At 37.0% G+C, this 14727-nt stretch overlaps 1 protein-coding gene across 8 annotated transcripts in view; it reads left to right on the top strand.

Moving 5' to 3' along the window:
- Positions 1-14727, top strand: part of RBMS3 (RNA binding motif single stranded interacting protein 3) — a 989419-nt gene that overhangs the window by 703318 nt on the left and 271374 nt on the right. The window lies entirely within an intron of this gene.

Below are 14727 nucleotides of genomic sequence, written 5' to 3'. Positions count from 1 at the left end.
TATTTTAATATTCCAACCACTAAGTAACTTCATACAGCCACCATTTTGTTTTTAGCCAGATGACTGGAGAAACATTTCCTCTTCCTCCTTCGACAAAAATGTACTCTTGCTCATAGCCCATATAGATAGATAGATAGATATAGAGAATCAGAGTCTCAGCTGGTGTAAATGAGCATAGCTCTATTTATGCCCATGAAATTCTGTGGATTTATGTCTGTATAAAAGTCTCAGGGGTAGCCATATTAGTCTGTACCTTTAAAAACAATGAGTAGTCTAGTGGTACCTTAGAGATTTACAAAAATGTATAGGATTATGAGTTTTTGCAGGTAAAACATATTTAACTAGATGAGTTGGAGTGGAAATAACAGAAACCAAGATCTGTATAACACCAAAAGAAGTACCTGTTCCTACAATCCACATGTGCGTCTTTTGCCGTTATATAGATCTTGGTTTCTGTAATTTCCACTCCAACTCATCTGAAGAAGTGGATTTTACCCGAGATGCTCATGATCTCATATATTTTTGTTAATCTTAAAGGTGCGACAGGACTACTTGTTGTCTCTGTATAGTGTATTATACACAAATATATCTAATAGCCAGGAACTAACTTTATTTCACCACCAAAAGACAGGAACATTAAATTAAATATCTCTTCAATTAAGTATGCTGCAGGTACCATCTTCTAGTTGACTCATAAAATAACTGTTGATCCTGTGTATGTATATAATATAGATAATAATGATACTCAGGCATAAATTTCTGACTTCTGTTATGCTTTGCATTCGAGAATCTCAGCGATGTTTTTTGTATCCTTCAAAAATTATGTGGAACATTTTGCAAGAAAAAAGGGAGTTAGTTTGAATATCTTGGTTAAATTTAATTCAATAATTTTTTTTTTTTTGCCTTCTAAACTCTTCCTGCTATTTCAGGTGGACAAAGTATTCATCAGTCACATTTTAAACTAAATTGGTGTGTAGTGTTGCTGGACATTATTAAGCAGCTGTCACATTTTACTCTGAAGTTGGCCGAATTTCAGCAATAAGTGACAGGGTGATCCTTAGGTAGTTTTTCTAAAGAGACTGTGAAGAACATAAAGCATATCGGAGACCAGTGGGTAGAAATGTCCTATAGAATAGATCATTTCACCCGTCATTAACCTACCTATTTTGTAGTACTAAACATTGTTGCAGCCTCTTTGGAATGATTGGATATTTCATCATCTATCCATGTTATTTTTTACTGTGTACATATATAAACCAATGACTTAGCTACTTATCTGCTCTTAAACTTTATTGACACATGTCTGTCTAAATCTGCTTGCTTTTTCTTTTGTAAGAAAATCATTCTGTAAAACTATTAACTCCTGCTCATGTGATTTAACAAAATGATTCATAAGCCATTGAAAGGCAATAAATAAAGAAAATTGCAGAAATAGCTGGGCAACTTCCAAATGTTCTTGCTATTTTGAAGTGTCATCATGGATGTTTCACCTTCTTGCTTCTAATCTTTATTTCTTGCTCAAGCTTCAAAAGGCACATGTACATTTATCATGTTTTATAAGGTTTCCAACCAGTCTGGGCATATTGTGTTCCATAAAATGATCCATAGAGCAGTGTTTCTCAACCTTTCTTTATAAAGTACCCCTTTTAAAAAATTATAAGAATCCCCAATACCTACAGTTTTCAGACACACACATTTTTTTCTACCTTTGCAACATATTTGTTTAAAGAACTTAATTGTAGCCGGGTGGGCGATGAAATTTTTGGGTGTAAAAAGTACAAAAATAATAAAGTGCTGTAAAACTTTAAACAAAAATTCAGTTTTCTCCAAATTTCAGTTGTGTTGACATACCCCCAGACTTCTATCGAGTACCCTTAAAGGTACTCGCGCCACTGGTTGAGAAACACTGCCATAGAGTACTTTATTATATTTAACTAGTTGCGGAAGGAGCTAAAAATGCCTCTGAGTTTTTTGTATAATTTGAAGTCATGAGCAAGTATATGTTCTTGCCTCAAACTCAGGGCATTATTCATAACTTGAAATTCTCATAATCTGATGGAAAATGATACAGTAGAGAAACTTATTGAAATGATTGAAAAGGACTGCTGATTGCTTGTGCCTTGGTCAGTTTCTGCCACTCACTGTTGTGTGAGTGCTAGTATTAATAACTTCTTTTTAGTTGTAAATAAGGGCCATTTCACTAATCTCAATGCAATAGAAGTACTGTTCTTCTTTGGCCTGGGCTGTGCAAACTATTAAATAAGCGTTCACACAGGATCTAACCATTTTGAACCGTCTTCAGTGAAAGGTTAGCTCATATACCTTAAGAAATTGGCTGATGCGGTGGCAGCATGTTATAATTCTCAGGGAGTATGTTTTGAGGTGGGGTGGGACAATGAGGGTTCGTGGTGTTAAAAGTAGATTTTAGAACTGTACTCAAACAGATGGGAGAAATCTGAGGATGTGACTGTAGTCTATGGGGAGCAAACACAGGGACAGAGGACTATTTCCTTATCCTGCTGAAGATGGTGGGCGTATTTTGGCCCAGGGTTTATACTGTGTTTATTTCTCACATACAAATACTCTTCCAGTCTACTGATTCATCTAAGAGGAAACATTAGATTTATTGTTCCTATAATAGACATCTGTTGGTTTGTTTTACTTGTGTTACCTTCAAGACAAGAACACACTCAGGCTTGCTCAGGCAATGCTCCCATTGAAGTCCATTGTATAGCCTAAGTGAAGATAGTCCATAGTTGCTTTGTGGGTCTCTCTTCATTCCTTTTGCATTAAATACATTGCAGTGAATATTTATTTCTTCCTTTTTAAAACCAGATAGAGATGGCAAGTATTGTTGGCTCTTATAATTTTCTTGCACGTTTTGAGGTACTTGGTGGATTTCTTAAAGTCTCAGATCCCAAAGTCATGTGGCTATGTGAAAATGTCAGTTTTCATGTAAAAAATCTCCCCCTCCCCCTCCAAAAAACCCCCAACTAACTGTGGTTGCTGAGAAACGCTTGAAAATGTGATATCTCCCCCAAGACTAAACTAAGATCACATAAAAAGAACTCCGTTAAAGAAAACCTCATTTTTAAGCCCCTCTTGCGATTCTCTGTGATTGGACTAGTTATTTTTAAATGCATGGAGCGGAAACTGTGGCCATTGTTTATACATTTCTAGAACTAATACTTTTAATTTCAGAATCCCGTTAGATACCAAAAATTAAGTCAAGTAATTGAAGAAGATAACCAGGGAACTAAAAGATGAGGCAAGAAATCTGCAGGCTCATGGCCTATGTCAGCACTGGGAGCACAGAAATGATTCAAGGCCTTCCACCTTGAGTGGGGAAAGGCACCAAACATATCACCCAATTCCCTAAACTAATCTGCACAGAATGAGAGGAGATTTGTTACTCTCTAATGAAAAATTGAAATGTTCTTTCTTTCTTCCTTTAATCTGTAATTTGATAGCGCCCTTCCATTAAGCGAGTGGGCAGATGAGTATTCAAAGCCTTGTGATTTTCATTTATCAACTCAGATTAAATGTTTCTGACTAGGTTTATAAACTAGGTATGTTCTAATCAAATATAATGGCATTCTCAATGAACTAGTAAATGCAGAGGGCATTTTTCATATTGGCCCATTGAAGGGAAAAAACTACTCACGTCCTTTGAACATAAAAAGCACACAGTGTCAGTCTCTATTTGTTATTGTGGAACATGACAGTTCTCTGAAGAAAAACAGCAGGATTTAATCTGACAGCCCAGTAAGGGGAGAGTGCCACCAATCTAATTATCCAGTAATCTAGTCAGAATGGGAGTAATTCTAGGCCTTTCTCAGTCAGCTAATCACATTTCCTGTGCATTAGCAGCCACACATGCAGAGCTTTTAGGGATGAGCTTTTAGCCCAACATAGTCAATGGTAGATACAAAGGGAACATCATTTTTTTATAAAGATGATAAAGTATCTCTGCTAAGAGTTGTTTGTTTCACCGCTTCCCCTTCCTCAGTGATAATGTCTTAGTCAACCTTCAATCATTAGGTATAAAAGACATTTCTTCTTCAGGGGCTCCCATGTTGGTAAAACTGTAGAAGAAAGAGGTGGGGGATCAGAGAGTTATTCCCACATAATATGTTTTCTTCCTTCTTTCTAATGCCTGCAAAGTGGCAAAGTAAATGGCACAGTGCCCCCCCTCCCCCAACTCACCATCTCCCCACATCGTTAGTCAAAAGTTGTCAAATTATCTTCAGGTCAGTTGAGAAGTAGCACAATATACCTATTGAGCAGCAGGTGTGTTGGAGGGAATTATAGAGAGAGAAAAATGCTTTTAGTGTTGTCCAAAAAAGAAAAAAAAATCTGATTTCTTTAAACATTGCTCAAGGCTTGATTCTACCATCTGCCAGTTTGTGTGACAGATACATTTATCTTGCCTTTCAATTTCTTTCTCATTGTATTGTCAAGATATGGGAGAAATTATTTCATAATTCTTAGATATGTTACTTGCTGACCTGTTGAAAGCACTGTGTGGGGGGCGGGAAGGGGGAGGGACAAAATAAGTAGAGAATGTTGGTCCCTGAGGGTACATCTACAAAGCAGCATTATTTTAGAATAACTAACGTTATTCTGAAATAATATAGTACGCTTCTACACTGCAAGCCTTTATTTTGAAATAACGTCGAACTGGAGGAGGACTTACTCCAACTCCTGTAACCCTCATTTTACAAGGAATAAGGGAAGTGGAAGGAAGAGTGTTCTTCCTTCAACTTCCTGCTGTGTAGACAGCGCCAAAATTCGAATTAAGCTATTTCAACTTAAGCTACACAATTGACAGCTCAAGTTGCATAGTTTAATCCAGCTTTAGCCCTGCTGTGTAGACATACCCTGAATGTTTAATGATTTTGTGCTATGGTAGCAAAACATGTGATAGTCATGTGTGTGTCTTTTTTTTTCAACCTGCATTCTCATTCTCATTATCATTTAACTGTGTTAAAATTGATTTTGATGTGCTTTTTATTTCATTACCAGAAAAAATATTTTCCCAAATAAGTTCATTTCGTATGCTTATTATTTGCAAGAAGAATCTTTAAAAGTTGTGACTTCTCTAAAGATATTTACCTTTTTTTTCTTTCGAGCTCTCGCATAATAGATGAAAAATATGGTCTGATTTGGCATGTTCATATTGTCACTAGTACTGCTCAGCCCAGGGAATAGTCCTCATGGGACTGCAGGATTCTGCCTCTGCTCTTCAAAACAATACCAGTACCTAAAAGAGAAGCACTGCTCAGTACAAATAAATAAAAGGGAATAAGACTGAAATCTCTTTTAACAAAGCTCATTTTGCATATTAAAAGCATGTGCAGGCTTCTAATGTGTCTGGATCACTGAAATACAAATACCTGTTTATTCTAGAGCCAGGCCAAAATCCAAATCTTGGATCTAACCTGCCTGGAGCTCTGAGGCAGCTCAGACCTTGATTTAAATCTGTGCCTTATCTCTAAAATGGACCTAATTAGAGACCTGATCTTAAACCCATGACTTCACTGGGCTTTGGGTCGTGTCCTATATCCGAGGATTTCAATTTACTCATGGAACTCCCCTTGCACATCACTCCAAAGCAAAAATTCAAATCCAAATGTTGCAGCTTAGATCTCCTTTTTTCTCTTTACTTGTATGTCTCCCATCTAACGTGAACAAAAGAGGCTGAAATATACACATCAAGGAAATTTCTGAAGTAGCCTTTACTGGCTATTCTCTGTTCTCTCTGTCCTTAAGTTTTCCCACTTTTCTTGTTGCTTGTATAACCATGGGTGTAATCGTTGCCAGCAGGAGCTGATCTAAATGGAAGAGTTAGGCGCGTTCCCCTCAAGTTTGACAAGAAGGTGGCAGAGGTCATGGACCAATGGAGTCAGGATAAGTTGGTGTCAGTGCTGTGGTTTTCCATTTCAAATGGGCCAATGGCTATAATTAAAAAATGTGTTTTTGAAATTATGTCCAGTAGCTCTCTTGAAATGCAAGAACGGTGACTAAATGGAAGTCAGCATGGAGGATTAACACATCAAAGAGGAAAATTGGAATGAAGGAATGACAGAAATGAGTCATGCTGAAATTATCATCTAAAACTGAGTATTTCATTTACAGAGAAATACTAGCCAGTCCTATCATTACAAACATATTTATTGATGTTTAATAATTCAAGTCTATAAAAACTACAGGACCTGATATTCAGAGGTACTGAACATCCACACTTATGTCTGAATTTTACGGGAGCATCAGTTTCTCCACACCTCCAAGAAACAGCTTCATGGCTATTATTCCATGGTTGTTAATCCTAAGTAACATATGTTGTAACATCTATTAAATACATGTTATTCTTCAGTAAATGTATATTTAGTTCTCAGTGGACATGTATTAAACATACAAATAATGTGTTAAATCTTCATGCATATTTGGAGTCTTAGGTTTTGTCTTTGAATTTATTGCTTGGTAAGTAGTGATATGTATTCTTTAACAATGTTAGTAAGAAAATTCATGTTGTGATGTTTTATTGCCCCCTTTTCAGGAATCTTCTTTGATCGCTTCTTTTAAAAGAAAGAAACACCAACATCAGTTAAGGCTCTGATCTTGGCAAAGCATACACCTGTGCTTAACTTTATTATGTGAGTAGTCCCATTGCATTCATTGGGATTCCTAGCAATATTACAATTACACATTGCAAGATGCTGGAATTATTGCTGTTTGCATAGATTTGTGGTTTGTTTTTTAGACTCCTCATGCTGGAAGCACATTCTCATGCCTAATTTTACTGACACTGATTTAAATAAATCAACTCACTTGAGTAAAGTTAAGTGCTTAGGTAAGGATTTGCAGATGGAAAAACAGATTCATGCAAGTAGCAATGATTTCAGTATCTTTCAACCTAAGCTGTAATTATTGTAAGTAGAGGAGTTATAAGATCTACCTGTGTTTCTGAGGTCCATTTTAAATTGGTTATTGAAATTTGTTAGTAACATCATGGAAGAATACTGTTGAATATCTGATAGGTATTTACAAATCTGAAGTTCCTTTCACTGCTTCAGACTGAAGGACTTAAATTACTGTAGAATTACAATCTAATAGTAACCTTGCAGGTTGATTCCACTGTTCAAATTAATATCTGGTGAATGAGCAGTGCTTTGCAGGAGCTGAGCTTTGTGTCTTGTTAATTCTTATAGAGTGTCTGGTGCTGTCTAAGGAATTTTCCAAAGACAAAAGAGGCTTTGTACAGGGGTAAGGATAAAAGGCACCCATTGCTGTTTATGAATTATCGGCCTTCATCTCTATACAAAAAATCGAAACATGAACTTTGAGCCCCAGGAAATTATTATGGGATGGTTATTTCAAATTTAATCTATTATAAATGGCTTTCAAATTTTCTTTTATCATAGTTTTATGTGTTTTACATCACTTTCCTTTAAAAAAGCTATGTCTGCCCACTGTCATACTGTTTGAAATTTAGTAAGCCATGCAATTGTTACGTTTTTCTCCTGACAAAATTGCAACTTAAAAAATTTGTACTTAAGTTTAGTATTTTACCAACTAACAAACTGCCCCATCAGTTTTTGAAGTTTCATTTGTGTCAAACTTGATTTACTAAATGTCACTTTCAGGCCATAAATAGCAACATCATTAGTAAATAGTATTAATTTATGGAGAAAATGTGCAAGTTTACTACATTCCAAGAATATCACAATTTTTGGACTCCTAGCCTGCAAAGACTTATGTATATGCCTTATTTGACAATGTAAGCAGTCCCAACGAAGTGAATGGGGTGACTCACAGGGTAGAAAATGAATCGTGTGCATTTGAAATCATTAGGATTATTAGAAATAGTAATAGTGATTATTTGTATGACAGTAGTGCTATTGTGAGAAACAGCTCCTGTCTTAAAGAACTCAGTCAAAGTAGCCAAGATAAACCAATTGTAAGAAGGAAACAGGTACAGAAAGGTCACAAAGAGTAAGGTCACATTGGTGGTAGCTCTGGAATTAGAAACCAAGTCCCCGGCCTGGCACACTATCTACTAGAACACAGATTAGTGACTGTGTGTAAATTGATGCACATGCAGATTATTGCAAGGTTGAGACATTAGTTCTTATATTCTGAAAAATGATAAAAATAAAGGAGTTTATTCCAACCAACTTTACAATAAGATAATAACACTGGTTAATAAACATCCCAGAATGTTTGATTAGGGAAGAACCGGTCAAAGCAGGGAACTTTGTGAATGGTTACTTTTTTTTAAAACAATTGCCTCCTTTCACTGTTTAAAAAAACAGAAAAAGCCAAATCACCATTAAATTATAGATTCATATGTCATTTACAGCAAAATACCTGTTTTATAAAGAATACAGTAGGCAACCTTAAAAGGTCAGAATATACTACAGCATGCGTTCTGAGAATCGGAAATCTATCGCCAGGTCAAAATACTGCAGTACAGGTAAAGGCTAACCTTTCATGGCTTCCGTCGTTTTTTTTTTTTAAATCTTCTTTTCTTTTTCTCTTCCTGTTCTTTACCTCGACAAATTGCTGCATCTTGTGTCTATGCTTTCCCTCAGATTTCTCTCTAATTTTTTACCCAGTTTTTTTAAAAAAATCAATATTATTTTTCCCATCTTTCTTCCACTTATTTTTTCTTATTATTTTGGCCCTTCCTTTTTTTACCTTCTGGTTTTGCTATAACCCTCTGTTCTTCCCCAATTTATCTAAACCTTTCCCAAACAGTCTTCTGTGCTCCTTTGCTACTCAGTCTGTTATTTTGTCCTCTTCTCTCTATTCACTCCCTAACCCCAACACACACCTTCCCTTTAACCCTATCCACGTATGGACTGGAATGCACAACCTGCTCATACTCCAGAAACAAGTGATATGTGTTTCAGAGGGCCAGTGATTAAGAGAGTGGTTTTGCAGGTAGAATTTTCCAGATGGGAGTGAACTGAGAGTCCTGTAAGTTATGTTCCTATTCTTGTTGTAAAATGACTGCACTTTATCTGGCCTTTTAATGGAATCCTATTTTGTAAGTATTTACATTTTATGGTCTCTGTGTATCATCTCACTGTCCCCCATTTTGCAGTGCAAGTTGCTACATCAGGTTTATGGCACATGGCGTGCTGTCCTGAATTGACTGTCAAAGGTTCAGCATGAGAAATTGTAAACTCGGTTAAAGAGGTGGGAATATCCCTCACTACACCACAGAAATGAACAGACTTCAGTACAATCTTGTGCTCTCACACTAGGATAAAAAGAAAAAGACAGGGATTGGTCGAAAAATACAGTACCCTTCAGAAATGTAATATTTTAGTTGTGCTGCTGCATTAAAATACCAACTATTTCAAATTGTTTTAAATCCGAAGAGCGGCAGAGTTAGTACCATAGTTTTCTATGCTAGATACAAATTTTACGTTATAAATTATCATATTTTAGTATAATTTGAAGTAAAGTAGCTCTATGACTTTCTTTGTCATAGAGAAATAGGAGTTCACAGTTGGCAAATTTTGGGGGAGAAGGTTTGCCCCTTACGAACTATTATTCTAAGACCATATTTGTAGTTTCAGCATGAGCAAGTGAGGAAGAGCACAGATCGTTGCTGGAAACTATTCAAGCTTTTCCTACTAACTGCTTCTTTTCTGTTTGTCTGTCTCTCTCTAAGCGATCAATTTGCAAGAAACTTGTCTGGTAATTTGAAGTTTGTTTTTTGCCATTGGACAGTTGCATGTGTATAGTTTTGGAGAAAGATGGAAACTGTAGTGACCATTGAAATTTAGGGTATTTTCAAAGGTAAATTGTATATTAGCAATGTGGTGCTAAAGGAAAGCTTAAGCCTCAGACTTAAATAATCATAGTAAAGGCCAGAAGGGGACTGTGCCATGACATCCCATCCTTAACTCACAAGATCATGTCCCAGCATATTGTTCTTTAACCGTCTTCTCCATTATGGAGCTCCCTGTGCTATCTAGCAATAATAGCTTAAGATCTGTTTCCACTTGATGCACCACATAACTCTTATTACTGTGAGACTGGACTTTAAATCTGGGTTTTAAATCAAGCTCAGTTTACTTCATCATAATGTGTGTATGGTTCAATGTCTTTTTTCTTGTGTTAGCTGTTCCTTTGCAGTTGTGACAGTCTATGGCATAAATATTTATCTGTAGCATTTAAGAAAGAAAAAACTATACATATTTTAGGGCCAGAAGGGACCATTATGATTTAGTCTGTCCTCCTGCATAACATAGGCCATACACTCTCACTCAGTGATTCCTGTTACAAATCTATATCCTAATCATAAAGTAATTGATCCACTCCAATCTTAAATATGTGCATGTGAGCGGCAATCTTTTCCAACTCGATTTCAAGCTATGGCTAGACTGCATTGCTATTTCAGGATACCGGAAGTATCCCAAAATAGCAACACTGCAACCAAGATAGGTGCCCGCTATTTCGAATTTTTTTCGAAATAATGGACGCGCTTTCGCCATTCCTATAAACCTCGTTCTATGAGGAATAAGGGATTTTTCAAAAGAGCACTTTATTTCAAAATTTGGCACCGTGTAGATACACCGAATTTTGAAATAGCCTCTTTCGAAATTAAATTGAAAAAATTGCATATCTTTTTTTCGATTTTGGAGTGCAGTCTAGATGTAGCCTCTGATGCACTCAGTATATAGAGGTCAAATTCACATAACAGTATAATAAAAATTAAAGTTCAGTTCAAACTTTCTCACCTGATGTGGCTCCTCCTAGATCCTTCCTTCCAACCTGCTCAGCTCATACTGAGCTGGAACAGTAAATGATACTTTCAGCCCAGTCATACTTCTGTTACCACCATGTTTTTGCAGCAGCTCTGGATGCACAGCCATGGAGCTGTTGTTGGGCATCTTGATTTGGCCCAAAGTATATTTTCCAGCATCCTCACTCCTCTTACTTGGCAAAATCAAATAGAACCCTTCGCTTACACACACAAAAAAAGATTTAAAATGTCACTTAGCTGTTCTGTTGCTGTATCTTAAGTCTTCACCAAGTCACCTGGACTGTTTATTAAGAAAAAAAAGCCCTTTGCTTTTTATTTTTAAATTGTTTTTGTTATGGTGTCAGAGCAAGTGCTATCAATCTGTCAAACCAGTTTAGAAACAACCTACTTAGATAAGCTACAAATATTTTCTCGACTGCAAAGATTTTCACTATGAGAAAAGGGAGGATGGAAGGCTCCTCTCCGCTGTTGTCACTACCGTGGCCTCCTTCAGGACAAATTGATTTAATTTAACATGGTACTCATCTCTGAAATATTTAACTCTCTACAGAGAGCCTGGTAATATCTGAAAACATGTAATTAGAGTGCAGCATATGCAAATACTTTGTGTCCCCACTGCACTGCTAGCACATGTTTTCCAGAGGAAAAAAAATGCTCTTATTACCTGCAAAGAATTCCAGGTGTTCTGAGGGGGTCTACATTACACTGTGGCTTGGCACACTAAACACTGTGAATGCATAGTAACGTCCATATGACAGTTTTCCTGGCAATGAAATGAGAGATCTGTTAGTATTTGCAGGTTCAGCAAATGAAAATATTTTGAATTCAGGTTTTGTCAGCTCTTGCAGCTAATTAAAAAGCACACTTCTCTGGGTATAGCCGTTTAAATGGTTTGGGTCCGCCCCCCCCCCCCCCCCCCCTTAGCACTGTCAGCTTCAAATAGTAATTTACAGCCAAATTCTCCTAGCAGATGTTATTTTCCTCATCTAAGATGACGTACCTGTGGAGGAGATCTAATGGGACGCAGTTCTAGTACAAGTGTTTAATTACTCTCTCTTTCAAAATGATGAGTTGGATGATTAAGTTAAGGAGGCAGGAAGGGGAAAATGGAAGAACAAGGGGGCAGATTTTTAAAGGATTCGGGTAATTGGCTAGATATTGAAAATAACTCTCAGGTGCCTAAATACCTTGAAAAGTCTGGTCTCAAAAGCTTTAATTCTTCCTTGAAAAAGCTGGGGATATCAGTGTAGACTCTACTCACAGATCATCCTCTGGTGGGAGGAGAAGGCATTTCAGTTTAGGTGTTCACAACTGATAGTGTGTCTAGTGAGGATGGTCTATGCTGATGAAAGAACACTCTCCTGTTGGCATAATTACTCTACCCCTGTAAGAGGGAGAAGCGATGTAGGTGGGAGATTGTCTCCTGCGAACTCATGGCCATTTTTGGTGTTGTTTAGGGGCATGGCTTTTTCACACCTCTCACCAACATAAGTTACATCAACTTAAGAGGTAACATAGACCAGCCCAGAAGGGAAGTTTTAGTAGCCTCCCTTGGCTCATCACACTGAACTTTGGTTTGCTTTTTGGTCTTTTTGGTTTTTGCTTTGCTTTGTTTTCAAATTCAGGTTCGTAGCATCTTTGAGAGCAATGACTAGTTTATAGTGCCTGTAATTTACAAGGATGAATGTGTACTTACTCAGGTTGTCCTTTCAATGTGGCTTTATAGAGAAAATAACAATAACCAAGCCATCACTGGGCTATTGAAAAGGACAGTTGTATCTTAGCCTACTGTTATCCTGTGTGTGTGCAAAATATTTTGCCCAAGAAAGTTCTCATGGTAAAATTAAGATCCACCCTGGAGGCATCTGGTAGTAAGAGTTTATCATTCACTTTTATTCTAGTTTCAGATTATTATCTCAAAGGTAACTGGTTTAGTTGTGTATTCAGAATTCTTTAAGTGCTTCCGTTTCAAGTATGCCCTCCCACACTGCAGTCGACAATGCAGAACACGATGGTGGAGCAGTATTTAAGCATATTTTTGTTTCGTGATTAGTGCTATGGTTAAGAGAGGAAGACCAATTTACATTCTGGCATGAATTGTTTGGAGCAATACGAAAGCACTCTTACATGCCTGATTTGAATACCCTATTGACTCCAATAAGACACTGTGTGTGCATGAATTTACCTGCACGAAACAGGTTGCATGAGCGAGCTTTAGACTATAAGCTGTTTGAAGCAGGGACTCTGTCTGTTCCCTTTTCTAAAACACATAGGTTAGAAGTATGTGGTGATACACAGTAAAGAAAGCAATCAGAAATCTCTCTATGTACAGGAAATTTTACATTTCTGTCTGCTTCAACACTGTTGGTTTTGTCCATTTAAAACTCATCTAAATCTCATTTCATGTACCTAGTGTTATTCCATTTATTTTGGTGGAGTTGCTTTTAATTTAGGAGATCAGAGTGAAGCCTGTTCTATTATGTTTCTTCTAGCCCATAGGGGACATTTCAGAATATCATAGCTGTAACTGAGGATCATAATCAAATGGAAAGTGTAAATGTGATGGGAAGGTGTCCTGCATAGCACAATTAATTCATGAAACTTTGTGGGATGGCAGTAGTTGCTGTCTTTCAACCCATACAGTATTTTGTCACCTATGGATCAGGATCTGTTAATGAAGTCTTTGCTTGCTTCGTTGTCCAGGATCCCAAAAAGTGCTAGTGACTTGCCTCCAAAAATCAGGTGTTAGCTGGCTCTTTCTTTGCAATGTATTTATACCTCTGATCACGATCGTATTGTCATCACCTGGAAGCAAAGCTGGTGCTGCCCAAATATGACACCCGAGTTGCCCCTTTTAAATGTCATTTTAACTGCTGTGGGTTTTTAAGAATGTATTTTCCATGTATTTAATTCTTTTTGTTGTTAATTTTGTGCTGCACCCAGAGTGCATTGGTGGAAAGAATGAAGCTGTTAAAATATAATACGTTATTATTAGCAATAACCAAAGAACCAGTACCATAACTGGAGGAGGGACAGAAACTTACAACCTGATCCAGCTCCTACTGAAGTTGTTTGAAAGACTCAGGTTGATTTAATTGGTATTGGCACCAGGTCTTGAAAGTTCATATTGTGGTGACCTCTCTCTCCTCAGAAAGGGACATTATGGAATATTTTCACCATATAGACATATAAGTACCTTCAAAATTAAGTCCTTTCCCTATACAGGTGGTATTATTGTTAATATTGGGGCACTCAAAGGAAGGTGTTTGTGGGACACTAACATTAGGTGTAAGGGTTTCATGGGCTCCTTTGTGCCATGGGCTGGCATTTGCCAAAGTGCTTAATTTTTTTACTCCCACAAAGGCAGAAGGATGTGAGTAACATACAGTAACATCACTATGTAGCAATGTAATGTGGAGAGGATTCATTTATTTTGATGCTTTCTCTTTCAAGTGAAATGAAATTTTGTTAGTAAAAATCTAAAACATAGTTTTAATAACATGACTAATATGAACCTTTCCCTAAATCTCAAATTAACCTTACCTTTGTTGAAGTGAAGAAAATTCAATTATTATTCTTTTAATTTCTGACCTTTGTTTCTCTTTGGCCTCTGTTTGGGTCTGGAAATGGAAATAGCAAAATACCTCAACAAAACTATTCCCTTAGTTTGAGGTTTAGAGTACGTCTCCACTGCCCAGCATCTCACATCTAGGCTTTGTCAGGTGGTAGGTGTGCTGCAGAAAATCAGCAAATATCTAAAATATCTTGGGGAAAAGCTATTCTCACCTGTTTTCCAACCCACTCGCTAGACCAAATAGGTTTGGTTACGTTTCAGGAACACTTTGAAAAACACCAGAATTTTGGCTGCTTATCTGACCCATTTCCTTTGAGGTTACCCCACTAGTCCCATAGGGATTTCTGAAACAAGGCACCCAGAAGCCTTT

The sequence above is a fragment of the Pelodiscus sinensis genome, chromosome 2 (assembly GCF_052426305.1).
Source record: "Pelodiscus sinensis isolate ZL-2025 chromosome 2, ASM5242630v1, whole genome shotgun sequence".
Lineage (NCBI taxonomy): Eukaryota > Metazoa > Chordata > Testudines > Trionychidae > Pelodiscus > Pelodiscus sinensis.
Note: the sequence above shows the minus strand (reverse complement) of the source record. Positions and strands in the feature narration are given on the sequence as shown.